At 48.6% G+C, this 26019-nt stretch overlaps 1 protein-coding gene across 6 annotated transcripts in view; it reads right to left on the minus strand.

Moving 5' to 3' along the window:
• EFHC2 (EF-hand domain containing 2) overlaps positions 1–26019 on the minus strand; it is a 272900-nt gene that overhangs the window by 218049 nt on the left and 28832 nt on the right. The window lies entirely within an intron of this gene.

Below are 26019 nucleotides of genomic sequence, written 5' to 3' on the forward strand. Positions count from 1 at the left end.
GATAAATATGAGAGATGCCCTCTCAAAAAAATTAAAAAAATGGGCAGAGGATCTAAAAAGACATACAAATGGCCAACAGGCACATGAAAAGATAGTCAAAATCACTCCCCATGGGGGAAGTGCAGATCAAAACTGAAGGGCCCCCACCAGTAAGATGGCGAACTTCCGGCTTCTCATCGGGGTCCTCGGTTCCCGCCGGCGCCACCTAAAGCCCAATCACCCCTCGCCCCCCTCCCAATCCCAGCACCTAGCCAACAGCCAGCAGCCCCGTAGAAGTGACACCTCAATCAATTCAAGCCCCTTCCCATATAACCCAGCACCTTTCCCTAATAAAGCAGAATTCTCCGGTGAATTGCTTCTGTGTCGCTCCTTTCTTTTCATTGGTGCCAAAACCCGGGAGACAGGACACCCCAACAGGGCCCCGTCTTCCCCCCGACACCAGCAGCAGCTTACCCTCGTCCTCTTTTTCCGGCGCTGGCTCATCACACTCACCACTCCTCTCTGGCCTTTAGGTAAGTTTTCCCCCCGGAGTGGGCCACTCGTCCCCGAGCTATCGCAGTGCCATTGACCATGATCGTCCGGCAAGGCCCTGACGCTCGGTGATGAGGAGGGAACTCTCCCCACCTCAGGCCTTCACGGCTGCGGCGGACCCTCAGGCCCCTCTTCCAACAGCCATAAATCCCCGCCTCAAGCCTTTACGCCCGCGCTGGACCCTCAGGCCCCTCCTCCGAAAGTCAGAAATCCCCGCCTCAAGCCTTTACGGCTGTGGCGGACCCTCAGGCCCGTCCTCCGACAGTCATAAACGCATTCACCATCCCTTCCATCAGTGCTGAAACTTTTTAAGCAAAAGGGACACCCTTTGTCTCCTTGCGGTCTGCTTCCAGTCCGAGGATCTCCGTTCGTCTTCCCCTGTCTGTCTCCTTCTCTGTCCTTTAGCCATGGGAGCCTCCTCATCCCTCCCTGAAAGTTCACCTCTTGAATGCCTGCTTAAGCATCTGGCTACCCTCTCCCTGATGCCTGATATAAAACCAAAACCTCTCTGTAAATATTGCTCCCAAGATTGGCCGACATACCCCCTAGACAATAACAACCACGGGGCCGCAGGGGGAACTCTTGATCCTAACATCACTCGCAATTTCTTTAACTACTGCCAGCGCCTGAAAAAATGGAAGGAGATTCCCTATATCGAAGCTTTCCACCTCCTCCTCCCCCAGCCCCCTCCAAAGTTCTCCTAGCCTGCAAGCCGCTGCCCCCGCAGAAGCCTCCCGTTCACTCCCTTCCCCTTCTTCTCCTACAACAGCCCTTCTCCCTTCCTCCCCCACCATCTCCACCCCCATCTCACCTCCTCCGCCTTTGTCCCCGCAGATTAAGCCTGAGCCTTTCAGCGCCCCCTTTAATTAGGTCCGGGAGGCCTCCTCTGTCTTTGCCCACATCACCTGTTTCTCCCCAGTTGGGGACCACCTTTGTCTTCTCACATGTTTGTAGGGAGAATGGGAAAGCACCTTCCCCCATGTCGGAACGCAGAATGGGAAAGCACAAGCTAGAGAACAACCGGTGCAATCCTTAGAAGGTTATCTCTCCACAAAAACATATCTTCTCCTCAAAGATGAGCCAAGACTCCTCACTCTGAAAATAGGGAGACCTTAAAGATGTGTAGAAACACCGCCCCTGCTTCTAGCTATGCCCTTCCCCCACTTGCCGATGTGGCAGGAATGGAGAACAAAGAACATTCTGTTTACGCATTCCATAAGGAATTAACTGGAGCCCTGCTGTAGCTCAGTTAGAAGAGCATGGGACTCTTAACCTCAGAGTCATTAGTTCAAGCCCAACTAGAGCTGCAGAGGCAAGCAGCTGGGCTGCTGGCTGGCGACACCTGGGTCCGATTCTATCTTTCTTTATTTTCTTTGCCCCCCTTCTGCACTTCAGGACCTGCTCGACTAGGCGCGGCTAGACCGCGTCACTCCCCCACAGACTGAGCCAGAACCCTTCAGTCCCCCTCAGACTCGGTTCTGAGAGCCTCTCAAAATGATCACCCCCCTGCGGGACGCAGCAGGATCCGAAGGCATCGTGCGAGTTCACGTCCATTTCTCCTTAGGAGATTTAGCCCAACTAGAGAAACGCCTAGGTTCCTTTTCCACTGATCCCACGATATACATCAGGGAGTTTCAATGGACCCTCCCATCTTACAGCCTCACACATCATGACATTTTCATGCTCCTGGCCAATACTCTCCTCCCTGAAGAGCGTAGACGAGTTTGGGACTTTGCCCAAATGCACACTACCGAAACCCACAGGACTGACCCCACCTATCCCCCTGGCCCCACTACTGTCCCCCAAACAAGACCCACACTGAGATTATAACACCACCATGGGTCTCTGCTCTCGAGATATTTTTGCCTCCTGCTTAATAACAGGTCTGAAAAAGGCAGCTCGTAAAGTAGTCAATTTTCAAAAGCTCCAAGACATAACTCAAAAGAGAGACGAAACCCCCTCCGAGTTCTTAGACAGACTCACTCAAGCCCTATTACAGTATACCAGCCTGGACCCAGAAACACCTGGAGGAAAACATGTACTTATGACATACTTCCTAGCTCAAAGCTACCCCGACATTAAAGCTAAACTCAAAAAGTTAGAACAGGGCCCCACTACCCCACAGAATGAGAACCTAACAGTGGCCTTTAAAGTCTTCCATAACCGGGAGGAGGAGAAAGAATGCCATAAACAAAAGGTTGATCAGGCCAATTCCAGATGTTGGCCCACCTGATAAAACCACAACCTGGGCACCCCTCTACAAACAAGTCCCCCCCGGGAGCTTGTTTCAAGTGCGGAAAAGATGGACATTGGTCAAGGGTGTGCCCCTCCCCCAGGTCTCGTAACACCCCATACCCCAGATGCCACATAAAGGGCCACTGAGGGTCTGATTGCCCAACCACCTGAAGGGGAGGCTAGGCGAACAACTGCCATCCTAAGCCCACTGTAGAGGGGCTGTCAGAAGAAGATTGACGGGGCCCGGGGGCTTCTTGCCTGACCATTTCCATCACCAAACAGGAGTCCAGGGTTACTTTAACAGTAGACGGTCGCCCCATCTCCTTCCTCCTAGATACAGGAGCCACCTTCTCAGTCTTGTGAGAATACCGGGGCCCTACCATGCCAGCCATTACTCCTATAGTCGGGGTTGGAGGTAAACAGATTTTCCCATTAAACCCCCCCCTTTTATGCACAATCCTAGACAATCCCATACCTTTCTCCCACTCCTTCCTGGTTATGCCCCAGTGTCCCATCCCTTTACTAGGACGAGACATCCTTTCCCTCCTCCACATTTCCATAACTATATCCACTCCCACAACCCCCAGTACTCCCTTTCTGATAGCACTCATAGCTAACAACCCCCCTCTACCCAATGAAAGCTCCGGTTCCGCCCTCATACACCCTGTAAATCCCAAAGTTTGGGACATTACAAGCCACACTGTGGCCCTATGTACCCCTGCCTCTATCACATTACGTGACCCCTCTCAGTATATCTGTCAGGCCCAATACCCCCTAACCACTTCAGCCCTCATAGGCCTCCAACCCATCATTCAAGATCTCTTAAACAAAAATTACCTCAGACCCACTCACTCCCCATTTAATCCCCCCATATTAGCTGTTAAAAAAACCAACAGATCTTTCCGCCTTGTCCAAGATCTTTGCCTCACCAACATAGCCATTGTCCCTATCCATCCCTTAGTTCCAAATCCATACAGCCTTTTATCGCAGATACCTGCCTCACCATCCCACTTCTCAGTCCTAGGTCTCAAGGACCCATTTTTCTATCCCTCTAGACCCCTGCTCCCAAGATTTTTTCATCTTCACCTGGACGGACCCATACACAAGACATTCTGAACAACTCACTTGGCCGAGATAGTCCCAATGTTTTTGGACAGGTCCTAGCTCAGGACCTCAAACAGTTTCATCATGATCACTCCAAGTGCACCTTATTACAATACGTGGACAATCTTCTACTCTGCGGTCCCTCGACAGAACAGTCTCATCTTGACACCGCCTCTCTACTTAACCTTTTAGCTTCCAGAGGTTACCGAGTATCCTCCGTCAATGCTCAAATCTCTTCCCCTTCTGTCACTTACCTCAGATTCCTTCTATCTCAACAAAGAAAGTCCATTACCTTAGACAGAAAATGGCTCCTCTCTGACCTGCCCGTTCCCAAAACCAAGACAGAAATCCTTTCCTTTCTAAGCCTGGCTGGGTATTTTAAAGCGTAGATCCCTAACTTCTCCCTGTTGGCAAGACCCCTATACGACCTCAGCAAGGGCCCCCCTGAAAAACCATTATCCTCACCGCGACACTCCTTCATTAAGCTCCGTCAAGCCCTTGTGAAAGCTCCAGCTCTCCATCTCCCTGATTTGTCGAAACCCTTCTCATTATACATTCATGAGAGGTCCAGTCAAGCTCTAGGAGTCCTAGGCCAATATTATAGCCCAACCATTGCCCCAGTAGCTTATCTCTCCAAGCAATTAGACCCCACAGTTCGGGGATAGGCCCCCTGCCTACGAGCATTAGCCAGTAGACAGCTCTTGCAGAAAGAAGCTCATAAACTGACATTCAGGGCGCCCCTTACCATTCTGTCCCCACATCACCTAAAAGATCTCTTAACCTACAAAAGTTTATAGACTCTCCCTCCCTCCAGACTCCTGACCTTACTGTCCTCTTTCCTCCAAAATCCCGTTCACCCCCTTTGCCATCCATACCCGAATCATGACTTTTTCCTCCTTTACTGTGCTCTCGCTTTTTTTTTCCTCATTCCTATTGTCTTCCCCACTACCCCAGCCTCCTTTGTATGGCGATACAAAGTCAGACAGACTTACACACAGGATCCAACAAAAGTTACTGCCCTCATTGTCACACCAGACTGCCCTCTGAAAAGCTGCTCTGAGCCTTTATACCTCCACTTTCCTCCCTCCACTGAAGTGTTCACTAGCAGCTACCCTTATTCTCCCTACCCCTGCTTCATCTATTACCAAAAACAAGCCTATTGCAGGTGATAGCCAGACACCTACAGGAGATGTCCCTACTAGTCTTGCGCCATTCACTACATGAGTAACTTCCAGTACCCACAGTATTACTCCTCCAACTGTTTCATGAAATATCCCAATGGCTCATTCTCCTTATCAATCCCAGATCCCTGGGACTCTCGATGGGCCGCCGGAGTCACAGCCTCAGTTTACTACAGGGGGTCCTCAACCCCCCACAGTACCCCTTCATATCTCTCGAAAGTATGCTCCCTCTCATTCCCAGATCTCTCAAGTTGCATCAGATAGCAGACATTCCGAAAAAGTCATTATCCAAACTCCTGACCGCACCTCTTCATCTTCTTATCCCCACCCCTCTTCCCATTTCTCCTACTCTTGGTTACAGCTCATTCAGGACACCACCATCTTTCTCAACCACACCCTTAACACTGCCAATTGTTTCTTGTGTGCATCACTACAGCGCCAACTGCTGGCCGCTGTGCCCCTTAATATTTCCAACTACTCCTTCCATGCAGAAAGACAACCCCTCTGCCCCCTGGCAGACATACCCCTATGGGAACCAGAATACGCAGATAATCTCACCATCCACCACTGTCTAGGCCCAACTCCACCCCCCTCCAGCACACTTCACTGCCTCTCTATCTACACCCCTACCTCCGGCTCTAAGACTTTTACGCAACCGGGACACTTCTTTTGGTGTAATGGCAGTCTTTTCAACTCACTGCCTCCCAACTCCAATACACCCTGCATTCTCGTCACCCTAATCCCACAGCTTACACTTTACAGCATGGCAGAATTTCTTGAGCTCCAACATCCCTTGCCCTCATGCACAAAAAGAGCTGCTTTCCTCCCATCATGGTCAGTAGCTCTTTGATCACCTCACCCATTGGGGCAGGGTTTTCGGGAGAAGCCTTGGGTCACTCTCTATGGCAGTTAGAGATCTCAACGCCAAACTTGAGGGAGCCCTGACATCCACTGCCGATTCCCTAGCCTCTCTCCAAAGACAGGTCACTTCGCTAGCTAAGGTCACCCTTCAAAACCGGCGGGCCTTAGATCTGCTTACAGCCGAGAAGGGTGGCACCTGCATCTTCCTCTGGGAAGAGTGCTGCTATTACATCAACGAATCCGGCATTGTAGAAACTAACATCACCAAACTCACTGACCTTGCCTCCAGCCTCCACTCTGCTTCCAATTCCAACCCATTCTCTTCAATACTAACAAACCCCCTCCTCACCTAGCTCTGGCCCATTGCAGGCCCCATAGTAATCATTCTTCTCACCTGTCTCTTCTTACCCTGTATCATAAAGTTTATCAAATCCCAAGTTGGAAAAATCTCTAATCAAGCTTTCAACCAGCTTTTACTCAGGAACTACCAGCTTCTGGCCACAGAAGATCCCTCACCCTCACATAACCTCCTCACCACACGCTGAGATAGACCCCTCTCTTTGCTGGAAACTGTTCCTGGAAACAATTTCTGCAGACGCCTGGCTCCTGACACCCATATCCTCTTGGCACCATTGGAATCAACAGGTCCTCGACCTATGCTTACAGGGAACCTTCATTGATTTCCAACCTGAAGAAGTCCACATCTACTCATCCTTACTGTGTGGAGTCCTATCAACCCTTTCCTCCCAATCCTCAAGCCCTCACTCCCTTCTCCACCCCTGTTCAGCAGGAAGCAGCCAGAGAGAAAGCAACGTCCACAACCCCATAGATGAGAAAGGGGGGAATGAAGGGCCCCCACCGGTAAGATGGCAAACTTCCGGCTTCTCTTCAGGGTCCTTGGTTCCCGCCGGCGCCACCTGAAGCCCAATCACCTCTAGCTCCCCTCCCAATCCCAGCACCTAGCCAACAGCCACCAGCCCCGTAGAAGTGACACCTCAATCAATTCATGCCCCTTCCTATATAACCCCGCACCTTTCCCTAATTAAGCGGAATTCTCCAGTGAATTGCTGCTGTGTGTCGCTCCTTTCCTTTCAAAAACCACACAAAGATATCACCTCATATCTGTTAGAATGGCTATTATCAGAAAAACAAGAAATAAATGCTGGTAAGAATGTGGAGAAAAGGGAACCCTCCTTACTGTTGCTGGGAATGTAAACTGGTACAACCACTATGGAAAACAGTATAGAGATTTCTCATAAAATTAAAAATAGAACTACCACATGATCTAGCAATTCCACTTCTGGGTATTTATCCAAAGAAAACTATATAACACAAAGATAGCACCATATTCACTGCAGCATTATTTATAATAGCCAAAACATGGGCTGAAGAGTCCATGGATGGATGAATAGATAAATAAAAGTTGTTATGTATATACAATGGAATACTACTCAGCCATAAAAAATGAAATCTTGTCCTTTGTGACAACATGGATGGATCTTGTGCTAATCCCACTCCTCTGACACCAAATGCTATGGGGTCTTTTTTTCCTACATATACGTATAACAATAATAATATTATACACAGCAGTAACAGTAGTGAGACAGGGACCGTGGGCTTAGACAGAGAAGGGTGAGGGCCTCCAGAGGGGGCAGGGCAGGATATTTGCAGTCAGAGAAATGTAACTACATGCAAGGAAACCCTCCTACTAAAACTCTATGTTAAACATTAAGCTCTAGAATCATTCTTCAGTGAGATCAGTTAATGTTCCCCAGATAAAGAAGAGTAGCACATGTTTTATTATGCTAATCATTTGTAACCATGTGTAAGATTCACTTTAGCATGCTAAAAGGCCCAGGCCTATGTGCTGTCTTTCCTCCTTCAGATCTGACAAAGAGATTTTGCAAACTGAGCAACTAACTTAGCATGCAGACCCAGCTGTAGACGGCATGGTAAAAGGCAGGAAGAATTCCATCTTAAAGATAAGATTGCATTTTAACACCCAGAAGTTCAAGAGGCAGGATTCTTTAGCAAATAGACAATACCTTAGCCCACCTTGGGGGCTGAGCAGGAAGCCTTTTGATGTGTTCCCAGACCAAGGCACCAGTGTCCCAGAGAGAAATCAAGGCAGGAGATTCCTTACGTTAAGTTAATTTTTAATATTCAGGGACCAGTTAACAAGTCCACACCCCTAAACTTTTTCACATTCTCGAAAAATCCTCAACTGCCTATAAAACCCACTAGACAATGCACCACAAAAGACTCTCTTGTCCCCTCCTGGCATGAGCTGGGAGCTCTGTCCTTTCACTGTATCTCTAAATAAAAGCCTGTACCTTGTTCTCCTACTTTGACTGTTTGTGAAGCTCATTCTTCGGCTCCGCAAACAAGAACTCCAGCATCAGTAGTACAACTCCAGGTTCCTGGACCTGATTCCAATGTGTGTAAATATGTGGGAGGGGGTCTTCCCACACATACTAACAACAAGCAATTCTCAAACACCAGCAAGGTGTTCAAGAACTCAACTCAATTCTGATGCTATCTGCCTGGAGGCAGCACCAGATTCCCAGGTTAAGGACTTCATCCTACACGACTGCCCTCCACCCCCAACTCCAGACTTAGATCACAAGCCCCTGTGCTTCTGACCTACCAGCTATCGACTGGAGATCATCACAACCTCCTCCTTAGGTTCAATTAATATGCTAGAGCAGCTCAGTGTTAGGGAAAAACCTGAGAAACCTGGATCGCTGACGGAAGAACCAAGCATCAGTCAGAGGTCTTGGAGTGTTGAGGTTTTATTTTTACACGGGTGGGCTCAGAGGGGAGTTATCTCCCAAGGTCTGAGCCCTGAACAAAGGCAAGGGGAGCAATATAAATCTTTCTGCTTCCGTATATGCAAGATTTCTATGTGCACAGCAAGTGAGCAAGCAAGGGGGAGTAAGTTTAGGGAGTGAGGTTAGAGAGTGAGTGCCTGGCAGAGCAGGGAGTGAAGGGGAGGGAGAAAACAGGAATTTCTGCTGTCTTTGCTAACTAGAAAAGCAGAAGGGAGCCACCTGGACTAGACTGCTGTCCTTCTAAATATTTCCCTATCAACAGAACTCAGGAAAACACTTAGTTTACCAGTTTAATAAAGGATACCATAAAGGATACAAGTTAACAGCCAGATGAAGAGGCATAGGTCAAGGCCCCAAACAAAGAAGCTTCTATCCCTGGGAAGTTTGGGGCCTGGCTCAGTGGCACAGTAGGCCTTCTGGTTCCCCAAGCATAGAAGCTCTCTCCGACCAAGAAGCTCTCTCTGACCAAGAAGCAGGACCCAAAGAGCAGAGCAGAGAAGGAGAGAGCACAATAAGCTCTTCTCAGGGGTTTTTGTGAAGGCTTCATTGCATAGTCATGATTGAATAATTATTGGCCATTGGCTGATTCAGCTTCCAGGTCCACCTTGGGTGAGGGTCTAAAAGCCTCTCATTAACATGACAAAACACCCCTATTACCTTTAAGACTCTTCAGTGTTTTCAGGAACTGTGACTGAAGACCAAATATACCTGGGAAATACATATTTGGTCACTTAAATGACCAAATACGTATTTCTTATGACTCATTATATTGATCCTTGAGTGCATTAAGCTAAATGAAATAAACCAGAAAGACAAATATCATATTATCTCATTTATATGTGGAATCTTTAAAAAAAGAATATAAGCTATTAGATACAAAGCACAGATTGGTGGTTGCCGGAAGCAGGGAGGAGGTGGTGGATGAGATGGGTGAAGGAGGTCAAAAAGTACAAACTTCAGTTACAGAATAAATAATTCCAGGTACAGCATGGTGACTACAGCTAATAATACTGATATAGGGCAGGGACCTGAGACAAGCACCACGATTAATTTTCCAAACAAGCTGAGATGTAAACAGTAGAGTAAGAACAGGAGAGATACCATCCTAAGGCTAAAATTCTATTTTAAAAGCCAGGAAGTTAGGAGGTAAGATTCCTAACATATTCTTTAGCAAACAGACAATAACTCAGCCCACCTTGGGAGGAGGGCAAGCGGTCTTGATTGATATGTTTCCAGAGGGAAGCTGCTATCCTGGGGAGGAACCAGATCAATAAATTTCCTGTGTTAATTTTGCAGAACTAACTGGAGGACTGATAATAAAGGAGAGTACCCATGGTGTCTTTTACAAGAGATAAGTATCTTCAGACCACTTGACTAGTCCACACCCCTGGTCCTTTGTCACATTCCTGAAAAAAATCCTAAGAGGGGACCCCCAACCTTTCAGCATGCCTCCTCTCTGAGGAGGCCTGCACTTTTTCTCTCTTCAAGTGCCCTGGGTAAAATTATAACATTTCCCGAATCTCTCACCTGGCCTTAGTACATCTCCATATCAATGTGTTTCCAAGAGGAGGAGAAAGTACCATCTACATATCAATAGATAATTACAAGGGGGAGCAAGGCCTATCTGGATGGGAGAGGTGGGGCGGGGTCTCTTTTTCTTCAGCCCCATTGTGAGACACCTGGGCGAGCAGACCTGGACTACTGCCTGTGAGCAATAAACGGATTCTCCCACTATTTCTCTCTTTGACTGATTTCAGTTCAAAGGTATTTTGCCCTAGGCTGGGAGAATATCTTCCCCCTGGAGTTATAAGTACCTAACTTTAAATAAAGCTTTCTCACTGCTCAACTTAATTGTATTTTGTCTCTGTGTTTTTCCAGTGGTAAACGTCCTTATTTCATTGTTATTTCATTTTCTTTTCAAGTCTTCATGTAGTCTCCACTTTACTCTGGAGAGGCTGCTGAGAGCTCAGATTTGGGCCTCCAAGTTCCCATTGCCTGGGTGACCCAAAAGGAACTACAGCTGCAGGAGGAGCCTGCCTGAAAGCCTCCCATTCTCAGGAAGTTCTCAGAACATAATCTCACTCTAAGACAGGGACCGTGGATGTAGTCAGAGTAGGGTGAGGGCCACCAGAGGGGGCAGGGCAGGATATTTACAGTGAGAGCAATGTAACTACACGCAAGGAAACCCCCCTTTTAAAACTCTATGTTAAACATTAAGCTCTAGAATCATTCTTCAGTGAGATCAGTTAATGTTCCCCAGATAAAGAAGGGTAGCAATATTTTATTATGCTAACCATTTATAATCATCTGTAAGATTCACTTTAGCATACTAAAAGGCCCAGGCCTATGTGCTGTCTTTCCTCCTTCAGATTGGATAAAGTGATTTTGCAAACTGGGCAACTAATTTAGCAAGAAAGCCCAGGCATAAACAACACAGGAAAAGGCAAGAGGATACAAGATGCTGGTATCAGAGAGAAATCATCAGAGGAAGTTGCTTGTGTTGAGTTAATTCTAAATATTCAGGGACCACTTAACAAGTCCACACCCTGAAGGGCCCCCACCAGTAAGATGGCGAACTTCCGGCTTCTCTTCGGGGTCTTCGGTTCCCGCCGGCGCCACCTGAAGCCCAATCACCCCTTGCCCCCTCCCAATCCCAGCACCTAGCCAATAGCCACCAGCCCCGTAGAAGTAACACCACAATCACCCTATGCCCATTACTATATAACCCAGCACCTTTCCCTAATAAAGCGGAACTCTCCAGTGAATTGCTGCTGTGTGTCGCTCCTTTCCTTTCATTGGTGCTGAAACCCAGGAGACGGGACACCCCACCTGGGCCCCGTCTTCCCCCCGACACCAGCAGCAGCTTGCCCTCGTCCTCTTTTTCCAGCGCTGGCTCATCACACTTACCACTCCTCTCTGGCCTTTAGGTAAGATTTCCCCCTGGAGTGGGCCACCCTTGCCCGAGCTACGGCAGTGCCATTGACCGTGATGGTCCGGCAAGGCCCTGATGCTCAGGGACGGGGAGGGAACTCTCCCCGCCTCAGGCATTCATGGCTGCGGCAGACCCTCAGGCCCCTCCTTCAACAGCCATAAATCCCCGCCTCAAGCCTTTAAGGCTGTGGTGGACCCTCAGGCCCCTCCTCCGACAGCCATAAATCCCCGCCTCAAGCCTTTACGGCTGCGGCGGACCCTCAGGCCCCTCCTCCGACAGTCATAAATGCATTCACCGTCCCTTCCATCAGTGCTGAAACTTTTTAAGCAAAATTTCCCCAGGGTGGGCCACTATTCTCCAAGCTATCGCAGTGCCATTGACCGTGATCATTCGGCAAGGCCCTGACGCTCGGGAACGAGGGAACTCTCCCCGCCTCAGGCCTTCACGGCTGCGGCGGACCCTCAGGCCCCTCCAGTGAAAGCCACAAATCCCCGCCTCAGGCCTTCATGGCTGCGGCAGACCCTCAGGCCCCCTCCAACAGCCATAAACGAGGTGACTCCTTTGCGGATGAGAACGCACCCTTTTTTCCCCTCTCCTCCTTCTGTTCCGTCTGCTGAAATCCGTTCTCTCTGCCGAAAAATCCTAGTACTAGGTACCTCGTGACTCTGGCACTCTGCCTTCTTAGAGAAGTCTGGGTGACGACCCACCCTTCCTAAGAAATTCCGTCTCATATACGAGTTTCCACAGACCACCAAGGATCATCGGGGACGCCCTTTGTCTCCTTGCGGTCTGCTCCCAGTCGGAGGATCTCCATTCGTCTTCCCCTGTTTGTCTCCTTCTCTGTCCTTTAGCCATGGGAGCCTCGTCATCCCTCCCTAAAAGTTCACCTCTTGAACACCTGCTTGAGCATCTGGCTACCCTTTCCCTGACACCTGATATAAAACCAAAACTTCTCCATAAATATTGCTCCCAAGATTGGCCGACATACCCCCTAGACAATAACAACCAATGGCCCGCAGGGGGAACTCTTGATCCTAACATCACTTGCGATCTTTTTAACTACTGCCAGTGCCTGAAAAAATGGAAGGAGATTCCCTATATCGAAGCTTTTCACCTCCTAGCTCAAAATCCCAGCCTCTGCACAACCCGCTCCCCGCCTCAAGTTCTCCTAGCCTGCAAGCCGACTCCCTCCCCTCCCCACACTCCCAGTACCTCTTCAATTACCTTTGACCCAGCTGACGAGCCTCCACCATACAGGCTTCACCCTTCGGCCCCTCCCCCTCCTACAACCCTACCACCCTCCACCGCGCCGCTGCCTCCACCCCCACAGAAGCCTCCCGTCCTCTCCCTTTCCCCTCCTCTCCTCCACCACCATCTCCTCCCTCACCTCACCCCCACCTCCTCCATCCCCCTCACCTCCCCCCCACCCCGCAGATCGAGCCTGAGCCTTTCAGCCCCCCTCTAACTAAGTTCCAGGAGCCTCCTCTGTCTTTGCCCCCTCAGACTCGGTCCCGAAGGCCTCCCAAAATTATCGCATCCTTGCCCCCATCACCTGTTTCCCCCCGACAGACTGAGCCAGAACCCTTCAGTCCCCCTCAGACTTGGTCCCGAGGACCTCCCAAAATTATCGTGCCCCTACGGGAGGTAGCAGGATCCAAAGGCATCGTGCGCATTCACGTCCCTTTCTCCTTAGGAGATTTAGCCCAACTAGAGAAACGCCTAGGTTCCTTTTCCACTGATCCCACGACATACATCAGGGAGCTTCAATGGACCCTCCAGTCTTACAGCCTCACACATCATGACATTTTCATGCTCCTGGCCAATACTCTCCTCCCTGAAGAGCGTAGACGAGTTTGGGACTTCACCCAAACGCACACTACCGAAACCCACAGGACTGAACCCACCTATCCCCCTGGCCCCACCGCTGGCCCCGAACAAGACCCACTCTGGGATTATAACACCACCATGGGTCTCTGCTCTCGAGATATTTTTGCCTCCTGCTTAATAGCAGGTCTGAAAAAGGCAGCTCGTAAAGTAGTCAATTTTCAAAAGCTTCAAGACATAATTCAAAAGAGGGATGAAACTCCCTCCGAGTTCTTAGACAGACTCACTCAAGCCCTATTACAGTATACCAGCCTAGACCCAGAAACGTCTGATGGAAGACATGTCCTTATGACATACTTCATAGCTCAAAGCTACACCGACATTAAAGCTAAACTCAAAAAATTAGAACGGGGCCCCGCTACCCCACAGACTGAGATCCTAACAGTCGCCTCTAAAGTCTTCCATAACCGGGAGGAGGAGAAAGAGCGCTGTAAACAAAAGGCTGATCAGGCCAATTTCCAAATGTTCGCCCAGCTGATAAAACCACAACCTGGGCGCCCCTCTAAAAACAAGCTCCCCCCAGGAGCTTGTTACAAGAGCAGAAGAGGGACATTGGTCAAGGGCGTGCCCCTCCCCCAGATCTCCTACCACCCCATGCCCCAGATGCCACAAAAAGGGCCACTGGGGATCTGATTGACCAACCACCCGAAGGGGAGGCTGGACGAACAACCCCAATCCTAAGCCCACCGTAGTGGGGCTGGCAGAGGAAGATTGACGGGGCCTGGGGGCTTCTTGCCCGACCATTTCCATCACCAAACAGGAGCTCAGGGTTACTTTAATAGTAGACGGTCGCCTGATTTCCTTCCTCCTAGATACAGGAGCCACCTTCTCGGTCTTGTGAGAATACCGGGGCTCTACCACGCCTGCCATTACTCCTATAGTCGGGGTAGGAGGCAAACAGATTTTCCCATTAACCCCCCCCTTTTATGCACAATCCAAGACAATCCCATACCTTTCTCCCACTCCTTCCTGGTTATGCCCCAGTGTCCCATCCCTTTACTAGGACGAGACATCCTTTCTCTCCTCCATGTTTCCATAACTATATCCACTCCCACAGCCCCCAGTACTCCCTTTCTGATGGCCCTCATAGCTGATGACCACCCTCTACCTAATGAAAGCTCCGGTTCCACCCTCATACAACCTGTAAATCCCAAAGTTTGGGACATTACAAGCCCCTCCGTGGCTCTATGTCCTCCTGCCTCTATCAAATTACATGACCCCTCTCAGTGTATCTGTCAGGCCCAATACCCCCTAACCACTTCTGCCCTCATAGGCCTCCAACCCATCATTCAAGATCTGTTAAACAAACATTACCTCAGACCCACTCACTCCCCATTTAATACTCCCATATTAGCTGTTAAAAAAACCAACGGATCTTTCCACCTTGTCCAAGACCTTCGCCTCATCAACATGGCTGTTATCCCTATCCATCCCTTAGTTCCAAATCCATACACCCTTTTATCGCAGATCCCTGCCTCGGCCTCCCACTTCTCAATCCTAGATCTCAAGGACGCATTTTTTTCTATCCCTCTGGACCCCTCCTCCCAAGATTTTTTCGCCTTCACCTGGACGGACCCATGCACGACACATTCTGAACAACTTACTTGGACAGTTTTGCCACAAGGCTTCTGAGATACTCCCCATATTTTTAGACAAGTCCTAGCTCAGGACCTCAAACAGTTTCATCATGATCACTCCAAGTCCACTTTATTACAATATGTAGACGATCTTCTACTCTGTAGTCACTCGTGGGAACAGTCTCAACTTGACACTGCCTCCCTACTTAACCTTCTAGCTTCCAGAGGTTACTGGGTATCCCCCTTCAAAGCTCAAATCTCTTCCCCTTCTGTCACTTACCTTGGATTCCTTCTGTCTCAACAAAGAAAGTCCATTACCTTAGACAGAAAATGACTCCTCTCTGACCTGCCCATTCCCAAAACCAAGACAGAAATCCTTTCCTTTCTAGGCCTGGCTGGGTATTTTAGAGCGTGGATCCCTAACTTCTCCCTGTTGGCAAGACCCCTATACGACCTCAGCAAGGGCCCCCCTGAAGAACCATTATCATCGTCACCCTGACACTCCTTCATTAAGCTCCATCAAGACCTTGTGGAAGCTCCAGCTCTCCGTGTCCGATTCATCGAAACCCTTCTCATTATACAATCATGAGAGGTCCAGTCAAGCTTTAGGAGTTCTAGGCCAATATTATGGCCCATCCTTTGCCCCAGTAGCTTATCTCTCCAAGCAATTAGACCCCACAGTTCGGGGATGGGGCCCCTGCCTATGGGTATTAGCCGCTGGGCAGCTCTTGCAGAAAGAAGCTCATAAACTGACATTCGGGGCGCCCCTTACCATTCTGTCCACACATCACCTAAAAGATTTCTTAACCTACAAAAGTTTACAGACTCTCCCTCCCTCCAGACTCCTGACCTTACTGTCCTCTTTCCTCCAAAATCCAGACATTTCTTTCCTCCCCTGCCAGCCCCTGAATCCAGCCACTCTTCTTCCTCTACCCTACTCTCCTCATATTCCCTCGCATGATTGCCTAGAAGCCCTTCACAACTTCCTTGTGTGCCACTCCACGATCTCCGAAGGAGCCCTCTCACACTCCGACCTCATCTGGTTTACTGATGGGTCCTCCTTTAAACATGAGGCCACCCACTACGCAGGATATGCAGTAGTCTCCCTCGAAGATGTCACTGAGGCACAAGCCCTACCCCCTGGTACAACCAATCAACAGGCCAAACTCATTGCAGCCACCAGAGCTTGCACTCTGGCCCGGGACATGTCTCTCACATTGTACACTGACTCCAAATACGTATTCCACATTCTCTTGTCTCAGACGGCAGTATGGAAAGAACGAGGCCTCCTCACCACTAAAGAAAATTCCATAACTAATTCAGCCTTAATTACTATACTTTAGAGGCTTCACAACTCCCACACCGACTAGGCATAGTCCACTGCAAATCACATCAAAAGGATGACTCCCCCATTGCAAGAGGTAACAACAAAGCCGAGAGAATAGCCCGGTCAGTTGCCCTATCAGAAGACACACCAGACAACAATCCATCTGCCCTTGCGGTTTTTGCCTTACCACAAGTCACCCTCTGTTCCCAGGACAAAGAGTCTCTCTTCTGCCTCTTACACGATCTGTTCCATCCCAGCCCCCAATCCTTGATCCATTTTTATAATCCTTTTTTTCTCTCTCTCCTGAAGACAAAACCCTACTTAACCAAATCACCCGCAGGTGCACCATCTGCCAATGCACTAACCCTAATACCCCCCTCAAGGCCCGACCCTTCCCAGCTCATCAAGCAAGGGGTAATGTCCCCGCCACAGACTGGAAAATAGACTTCACTAACATGCCCCCTGTACGGCATACCAGATACCTACTCGTGCTAGTAGACACATTTTCAGGATGGGTCAAAGCTTTCCCCACCACTAACAAACAAGTGTCCACAGTTGCCTCTATCCTCCTCACCCAGATCTTTCCTACGTTCGGGATGCCCACTTCCCTCCAATCAGATAACGGCCCTGAGTTCACTGCCCAAATTATCCAGAACCTCTCCAAGTCGCTCTCGCTCCCCTGGCATTTACATTGTCCTTATCAACCACAGGCTTCGGGAAAAGTAGAAGGAACCAATAGGACTCTAAAGGACATCCTGACCAAACTATCTCTAGAACTACACCTTGACTGGGTTCGCTTACTTCCCTTAGCTCTACTCCGCATTCAGGCCCTCCCAAAGAAACCTTCCTTCTGTTGCCCTTTGAGATCATGTACGGCCTCCCGATTCTACCCCCGGGGCTCCCTTCCCACAAAGGACCAATTCCTCCCAATATGGCCCTTCCACTACTCTCTCTCCTCCGCACTGAATTGTGGAAATATCAGGATTGGCTCCTTCCTGATCCATCCGCCTCCCAAAATCCTCCTGTCTTATAGCCTGGCCAACTCGTGTTTTATAAGCCACCAGAGGATCGGCCCTCTCTCACCCCGAAATGGGAAGGTCCACACCCAGTTATTCTCTGCACCCCCTCGGACACCAAGCTCTTACTGCCTGATAACTCTGTCACCCCTTGGATTCATATCTCCAGGTTGAAACCAAATACCCAGGACCCACCTTCTCTGGACACCCAAGACCCATCAGTCACAATCCAGAGTCCTTCGGATACAGCCCAAGACGCTGTCTACTCTACCATGCCTCATCCCTCTGATCCCTTGAAACTCCGCATCTCCCGTTCACCCCCTTTGCCATCCATACCCGAATCATGACTTTTTCCTCCTTTACTGCTCTCTCACTTTCTTTCCTCATTCCTATTGTCTTCCCAGCCACCCCAGCCTCCTTTGTATGGCAATTCAAAGTCAGACAGACTTACACACAGCATCAAACAAAAGTTACTGCCCTCATTGCCACATCAGACTGCCCTCTGAAAGGCTGCTCTGAGCCTTTATACCTCCACTTTCCTCCCTCAACTGAAGTGTTCACTAGCAGCTAACTTTATTCTCCCTACCTCTGCTTCCTCTATGAACAGCCTCAGTTTACTATGGGGGGTCCTCGACCCCCCACGGTACCCTTCATATCTCTCGAGAGTGTGTTCCCTCTCACTCCCAGATCTCTCAAGTTGCATCAGACATCAGACATTCCGAAAAAGCCATTATCCAAACTCTTGATGGTGCCTCTTCATCTTCATATTCCTCCTACTCTTGGTTACAGCTCATTCAAGACACCACCATCTTTCTCAACCACACCCTCAACAGCGCCAATTGTTTCTTGTGCGCATCACTACAGCGCCCACTGCTGGCCGCCGTGCCCCTTAATATTTCCAACTACTCCTTCCATGCAGAAGGACAACCCCTCCGCCCCCTGGCAGACATACCCCTATGGGAACCAGAATATGCAGATAATCTCACCATCCACCACTGTCTAGGCCCAACTCCACCCCCCTCCAGCGCACTTCACTGCCTCTCTATCTACACCCCTACCTCCGGCTCTAAGACTTTTACGCAACCGGGACACTTCTTTTGGTGTAATGGCAGTCTTTTCAACTCACTGCCTCCCAACTCCGATACACCCTGCATTCTCGTCACCCCAATCCCACAGCTTACACTTTACAGCATAGCAGAATTTCTTGAGCTCCAACCTCCCTTGCCCTCGCGCACAAAAAGGGCTGCTTTCCTTCCCATCATGGTCGGTATCTCTTTGACCACCTCACCCATAGGGACAGGGTTTTCGGGAGGAGCCTTGGGTTACTCTCTATGGGCAGTTAGAGATCTCAACGCCAAACTTGAGGGAGCCCTGACATCCACTGCCAATTCCCTAGCCTCTCTCCAAAGACAGGTCACTTCGCTAGCTAAGGTCACCCTTCAAAACCGGCAGGCCTTAGATCTGCTTACAGCCGAGAAGGGCGGCACCTGCATCTTCCTCTGGGAAGAGTGCTGCTATTACATCAATGAATCCTGCATTGTAGAAACTGACATTACCAAACTCACCGACCTTGCCTCCAGCCTCTACTCTGCTTCCAATTCCAACCCATTCTCTTCAATACTAACTAACCCCCTCCTTACCTGGGTCTGGCCCATTGCAAGCCCATAATAATCATTCTTCTCGCCTGTCTCTTCTTACCCTGTATCATAAAGTTCATCAAATCCCAAGTCAGAAAAATCTCTAATCAAGCTTTCAACCAGCTTTTACTCAGGAACTACCAGCTTCTGGCCACAGAAGATCCCTCACCCTCACATAACCTCCTCACCACACGCTGAGATGGACCCCTCTCCGCTAGAAACTGTTTCTGGAAACAATGGCCGCAGACGCCTGGCTCCTGACACCCATATCCTCTTGGCACCATTGGAATCAACAGGTCCTCGACCTATGCTTACAGGGAACCTTCATTGATTTCCAACCTGAAGAAGTCCACATCTACTCATCCTTACTGTGTGGAGTCCTATCAACCCTTTCCTCCCAATCCTCAAGCCCTCACTCCCTTCTCCGCCCCCGTTCACCTAGAAGCAGTCAGAGAGAAAGCAACGTCCACAAACCCATAGAGGAGAAAGGGGTGAATGAAGGGCCCCTACCAGTAAGATGGTGAACTTCCGGCTTCTCTTCGGGGTCCTCGGTTCCCGCCTGCGCCACCTGAAGCCCAATCACCCCTCGCCCCCCTCCCAATCCCAGCACCTAGCCAATAGCCACCAGCCCCGTAGAAGTGACACCACAATCACCCCATGCCCCTTCCTATATAATCCAGCACCTTTCCCTAATAAAGCGGATTTCTCTGGTGAATTGCTGCTGTGTGTCGCTCCTTTCCTTTCAGACACCTAAGTTTTTTTCATGTTCTCGAAAAATTCTCAACTGCCTATAAAACTCCGTAGACAACGCACCACTACGGGCTCTCTTGTCCCCTCCTGGCGTGAACCAGGAGCTCTACTCTCTCACTTTATTTCTAAATAAAAGCCTGTACCTTGCTCTCCTACCTTGAGTGTTTCTGAAGCTCATTCTTCAGCTTCGTGAACAAGAACCCTGGCATCATCTTCATCCCATGCTTCGTGGCTCCCGCAAATCCTAAGGTGGTAGGGGCTAGCCCCCACGCTGTGCAGATCCAAGCAGACAGGAGGAGCCAGGTGACCCTGGCTTCAGGAGCCGGTAAGGGAGACTTACCTATGCTAGGAAGTTCAGCAAGCTCCTGCTCCCTCTGAGACAGGGACAGTGTATGTAGCCAGAGTAGGGTGAGGGCCTCCAGGGGAAAAGCAGGGCGGAATATTTACAGTGAGAGCAATGTAACAATGGGCAAAGAAGTCCCCACTGAAACTGTTAAGCATTATGCAAAGTCAAGGTCACACTAACTCTCTAGGGTAAAGATATAGACCTCTTCAGTGAGATCAGTTAAAGGTCAAAAGGCCAGGAGCAACTTGGCCTGGAATGTTTGAGTGTTCTGCAAGGGTATCAGCATAACCCGTGACTCCGCTGTCAGCCCCAGCAATCAGACTATGACCCAGCCCACCTTGAGGACAGGGCAGGTGATGCAAGTCCACACCCCTAAGTTTTTTTCACGTTCTTGAAAAATCCTCATCTGCCTATAAAAGTCCCTAGACAATGCACCACTATAGGCTCTCTTGTCCCCTCCTGGCGAGAGCCAGGAGCTCTATTCTCTCACTTTATTTCTAAATAACAGCCTGTACCTTGCTCTCCTACCTTGAGTGTTTGTGAAGCTCATTCTTCGGCTTCATGAACAAGAACCCTGGCATCACCTCCCTCTGCACTTTCCTGCCCTCAGCTGCCAGCAAGGCTGCTCTAATGAATTCCTTACTTACCTACACTTTTCAACCTGTTCAAGAATTCTTTCTCCTTCAGTCAAGGACCCTCCCCCATCCAGGTTGAGGTTTCACCTGGTGCACAGGGGGAGACCTTCCAGGCACAGCTGCCTGGCAACAATACTGTGGTGTATATTTGAAAGTTGCTGAGAAAGTAAATCTTAAAAGGTCTCATCAAAGGAAAACAATTTGTACTATGTGTGGTGATGTTAACCAGACTGCAGGTAAAATTGTAACATTTTCAGAATATATTGCCAGGCTTTGGTGTATCTGCATATCAATAGGCGTTCAGAGAAGAAAAGAAGTATGGCTTTAGTGCATTTGCATCTTTCCTCAGGGGTGGAGAAGTTCATCTCCATGTCAATGGGTGATTACCTGGGCAACTGAGGGCTAATCTGTACCTGAGACGTGAGGGGGGTCGATGGTGTTGTGGCTGCTTGAGGAAGAGAAGAAAGACGGCTTGGGACTGCAGTTTGTGAGCAATAAACAGGTTTTAAACTTTATTTCTCCCTTTGACTGATTTTAGTTTTTAGAGGTATTTTGCCCTGGGATTTCCTCTCCCCTGACTAACACAGACTTATCCCAGTCATGATTCTGCAATACACACAAATATTGAATCATTATAATGTCCACCTGCAACTAATATAATGTTATAAATGTCAGTGCTCCCTCCATGAAAATAAAAAATAAAATACTCAATGTTGAAAAGAAAAGACTTCATTTCCTCTTGTAGTGAAGGCAGCCTGGAAGAACACGGAAGGGCCTGCGCAGCCCCATGCACAGGAGCAGGGCCTCGACAGTTGCCCTGGATGGATGGACAGCCCAGTGAGGCTGCACGAGGAAGCTAGAGGCAGTGGTTACAAAGGTGAGCCATGGCCTGGCTCTGTTCATTAGAGAATCCATTGCCACCACCTCTGCCAGCCCCCCACATCCCCACCTGACACACAAATACACACTCAGGCCACCACAAGTCAGTCCCAAATTACCACAGCAAAGCAAAAGTTGGAATTGTTAAAATGAATGGTGGAGTACCATAAAATTTTATAACAATGTTCTCTCTTTCAAAGCAAGTAATTTCAGTTATCACAAACTCACCTCAGGTCCAACCAAAAAATGTTTCTTAAGCATTTACTATGTTCCTAGCTTTGTGCCAGATATGCCAGTTAAAATAAGCCCAAGACTCAGCCCCTGCCCTGAAAAAAACCCACAATCTTGCTGATGAGACAAGATTTACATACATAAAACAACTAGAAAATGGTACACCCACCATTTTCCACCACTTGCTGGGCTGGACCCCTTACTAAGGGCTTTACATACATTGTCTAATTTCACCATCACAAAACTATTTGTGTTATTACCACCAGTTTACCAATGAGGAAACCAAGGTGGAGCAAGGTAGATCAGAATACTCACAGTTACACAGTAGCTAGTAGAGCCTGAACCTAAGTAAGTTCATGTGACCCTAAGCTCTAGCAAGTTTTATCTGCCCACAGCTGTAGTGTTAGGCTGGAGTCATTGTGCTGAGTTCCTGTGGTAAGTGGATACTATCTTGGGCCTGACGGAGTAGGTGAATTAGGCAGGAGCAGACCAGCAAAGGTGTTCTGGGCAGGCAGGGTTATGAGTGATGCATTGCAGCTGAGCTGACAGCACCTAGTGTGAGGAACAAGAGGGCGGTGAGTCTAATATAAAGGACACATTCAAGTTTGGAAGGAGGGTGTGGTAGAGTAGGTAAAGAGATCTGCATTACGGAAAGCCTCACATTTAAATACGGTATATATCTGAAATTCTCCTTATGCAGGGATAAAATATAATGAAAGACTATCTGGGGTGGCAATGATCTAGATGGATTGAAACTATTTTATAGCCTTCAGAATGGCAAGAATTAGAAAACTGGATAATATCAAAGGTTGAAAAGGGTGTGGGGAAACGAGCCCTAATGCTTTGCTGATGGGAGAGTTAACTGTCACTCTGGGAAGCAATGTGGTACTACTTGTCAAAATTAGGGGTCTGTAGTCCCTCCTGGACATATACCTCAGAGAAATTCTCCCAATAGCCAATAAATGGGTATGTATAAGAATGTGTCATGGTATTTGGGGGATGCTGGAGACAACCTAGATATCTATATTTGGTGGAATGGATAAGAAAATATGGTTTAATAGATAAGTACACTATGGCAGATGTTAATTTCACCTAACTACTTGGAAGCAATAAACCAGATGTATTAGCTCAGGCTGCTATAACAGAATATAATAGACTGGGTGACTTAAATTGATATTTCTCATAGTTCTAAAGGCGGGGAAGTCCAAGATAAAGGTGCTGACCAATTCAGTTACCTAGTAAGGTTTCTCTTTTTGACTTGCAGACCACTGACTTAGCATCCTTACATGGCAGTGTGAGAGAGAGAGAAAGCTCTCTAATGTCTCTTCTCACAAGGGTACTAACCTCATTATGGGGAACCCACCGGGAACCCACCCCCACCCCCATGACCTCATCTAAACCTAATGACCTCCCAAGGCCTCATCTCCAGATACCATCACACTGGGGGTTAGGGTTTCAACATATGAATGGGGGGGGGCAGGGCATGGAACACACAATTCAGTCCATAACACCAGATGTACATATATCAACAGAGCCCCCTAAAACATACTATTGGGTGAAAAAACTGTATCTATATCATACAATATCATTTATATATTTTTAAAGACACAAAGAACCATGTTACTTTTTTTTTTTTTTTTACAAAGAGATTCAAGAATGTACATCAAAGACATTTGTACAGAAACCTATATAAAGTAGAAAAGGAATGAGATTAGGGATCAGGAATGATGAGGAATAAAAATACTTAAGACAAGAGCGAGACCTTGCACAGATCAATGATAGTACTGTGCCAGAAATGGAGGAAAATAAATAATGTACCTCATTGCACCTGACATTAAAAAGAAAATGATGTATGGGAATGAGCAGTGAAAGGCAGGCAGCCAGGCAAGCTGCTAGTACACAAGGTGAGAAAGGCCTGCACAAGGGTGAAGACAATGGAAATGGGAAGGAAGGGGCATCTTAAAGACAGGGACCCTCAAACTATCCTGTGGAGGGGCAAGTTTGGTTGGTTGTTTTCCCAAATCATTTCAGCCTGATATACAAGTTAAATTACATATAAATTATAATCATGTTTTATTATAATAGATGATAAAATTAATTTCAAGAAATTGTGAAAGGAAAGGAGCGACACATAGCAGCAATTCACCGGAGAGTTCCGCTTTATTAGGGAAAGGTGCTGGGTTATATAGGAGGGGGCATGAATTGATTGAGGTGTCACTTCTACGGGGCTGGTGGCTGTTGGCTAGGTGCTGGGATTGGGAGGGGGGCGAGAGGTGATTGGGCTTCAGGTGGCGCCGGCGGGAACTGAGGACCCCGAAGAGAAGCCGGAAGTTTGCCATCTTACTGCTGGGGACCCTTCATTCCCCCCTTTCTCCTCTATGGGTTTGTGGACGTTGCTTTCTCTCTGGCTGCTTCCTGCTGAACAGGGGCGGAGAAGGGAGTGAGGGCTTGAGGATTGGGAGGAAAGGGTTGACAGGACTCTCCGCAGTAAGGATGAGTAGATGTGGACTTCTTCAGGCTGGAAATCAATGAAGGTTCCCTGTAACTATAGGTTGAGGACTTGTTGATTCCAATGGTGCCAAGAGGATACGGGTGTCAGGAGCCAGGCGTCTGCGGGCATTGTTTCCAGGAACAGTTTTTAGTGAAGAGAGGGGTCCATCTCAGCGTGTGGTGAGGAGGTCACGTGAGGGTGAGGGATCTTCTGTGGCCAGAAGCTGGTAGTTCCTGAGTAAAAGCTGGTTGAAAGCTTGCTTAGAGATTTTTCCGACTTGGGATTTGATGAACTTTATTATACAGGGTAAGAAGAGACAGGCGAGAAGAATGATTATTATGGGGCCTGCAATGGGCCAGAGCCAGGTGAGGAGGGGGTTTGTTAGTATTGACGAGAATGGGTTGCAATTGGAAGCAGAGTGGAGACTGGAGGCAAGGTCGGTGAGTTTGGTAATGTCAGTTTCTACAATGCCAGATTCGTTGATGTAATAGGAGCACTCTTCCCAGAGGAAGATGCAGGTGCTGCCCTTCTCGGCTGTAAGCATATCTAGGGCCCGCTGGTTTTGAAGGGTGACTTTAGCTAGCGAAGTGACCTGTCTTTGGAGAGAGGCTAGAGAATCGGCAGTGGATGTCAGGGCTCCCTCAAGTTTGGCGTTGAGATCTCTAACTGCCTATAGAGAGTGACCCAAGGCTTCTCCCGAAAACCCTGCCCCAATGGCTGAGGTGATCAAAGAGCTACTGACTATGATGGGAAGGAAAGCAGCTCTTTTTGTGCACGAGGGCAAGGGAGGTTGGAGCTCAAGGAATTCTGCCATGCTGTAAAGTGTAAACTGTGGGATTAGGGTGACGAGAATGCAGGGTGTATCGGAGTTGAGAGGCACTGAGTTGAAAAGGCTGCCATTACACCAAAAGAAGTGTCCCGGTTGCGTAAAAGTCTTAGAGCCGGAGGTAGGGGTGTAGATAGAGAGGCAGTGAAGTGCGCTGGAGGGGGGTGGAGTTGGGCCTACACAGTGGTAGATGGTGGGATTATCTGCTATTCTGGTTCCCATAGGGGTATGTCTGCCAGGGGGCAGAGAGGTTGTCCTTCTGCATGGAAGGAGTAGTTGGAAATATTAAGGGGCACGGCGGCCAGCAGTGGGCGCTGTAGTGATGCACACAAGAAACAATTGGCGGTGTTGAGGGTGTGGTTGAGAAAGATGGTGGTGTCCTGAATGAGCTGTAATGAAGAGTAGGAGAAATGGGAAGAGGGGTGGGGATAAGAAGATGAAGAGGTGCCGTCAAGAGTTTGGATAATGACTTTTTTGGAATGTCTGCTATCTGATGCAACTTGAGAGATCTGGGAATGAGAGGGAACATGCTTTCAAGAGATATGAAGGGTACTGTGGGGGGTCGAGGACCCCCTGTAGTAAACTGAGGCTGTGACTCTGGAAGCCCATCGAGAGTCCCAGGGATCTGGGATTGATAAGGAGAATGAGCCATTGGGATATTTCATGAAACGGTTGGAGGAGTAATACTGTGGGTACTGGAAGTTACCTATGTAGTGAATGGTGCAAGACTAGTAGGGACATCTCT

This window comes from Manis javanica, chromosome X, assembly GCF_040802235.1.
Source record: "Manis javanica isolate MJ-LG chromosome X, MJ_LKY, whole genome shotgun sequence".
Taxonomy (NCBI): Eukaryota; Metazoa; Chordata; class Mammalia; order Pholidota; family Manidae; genus Manis; species Manis javanica.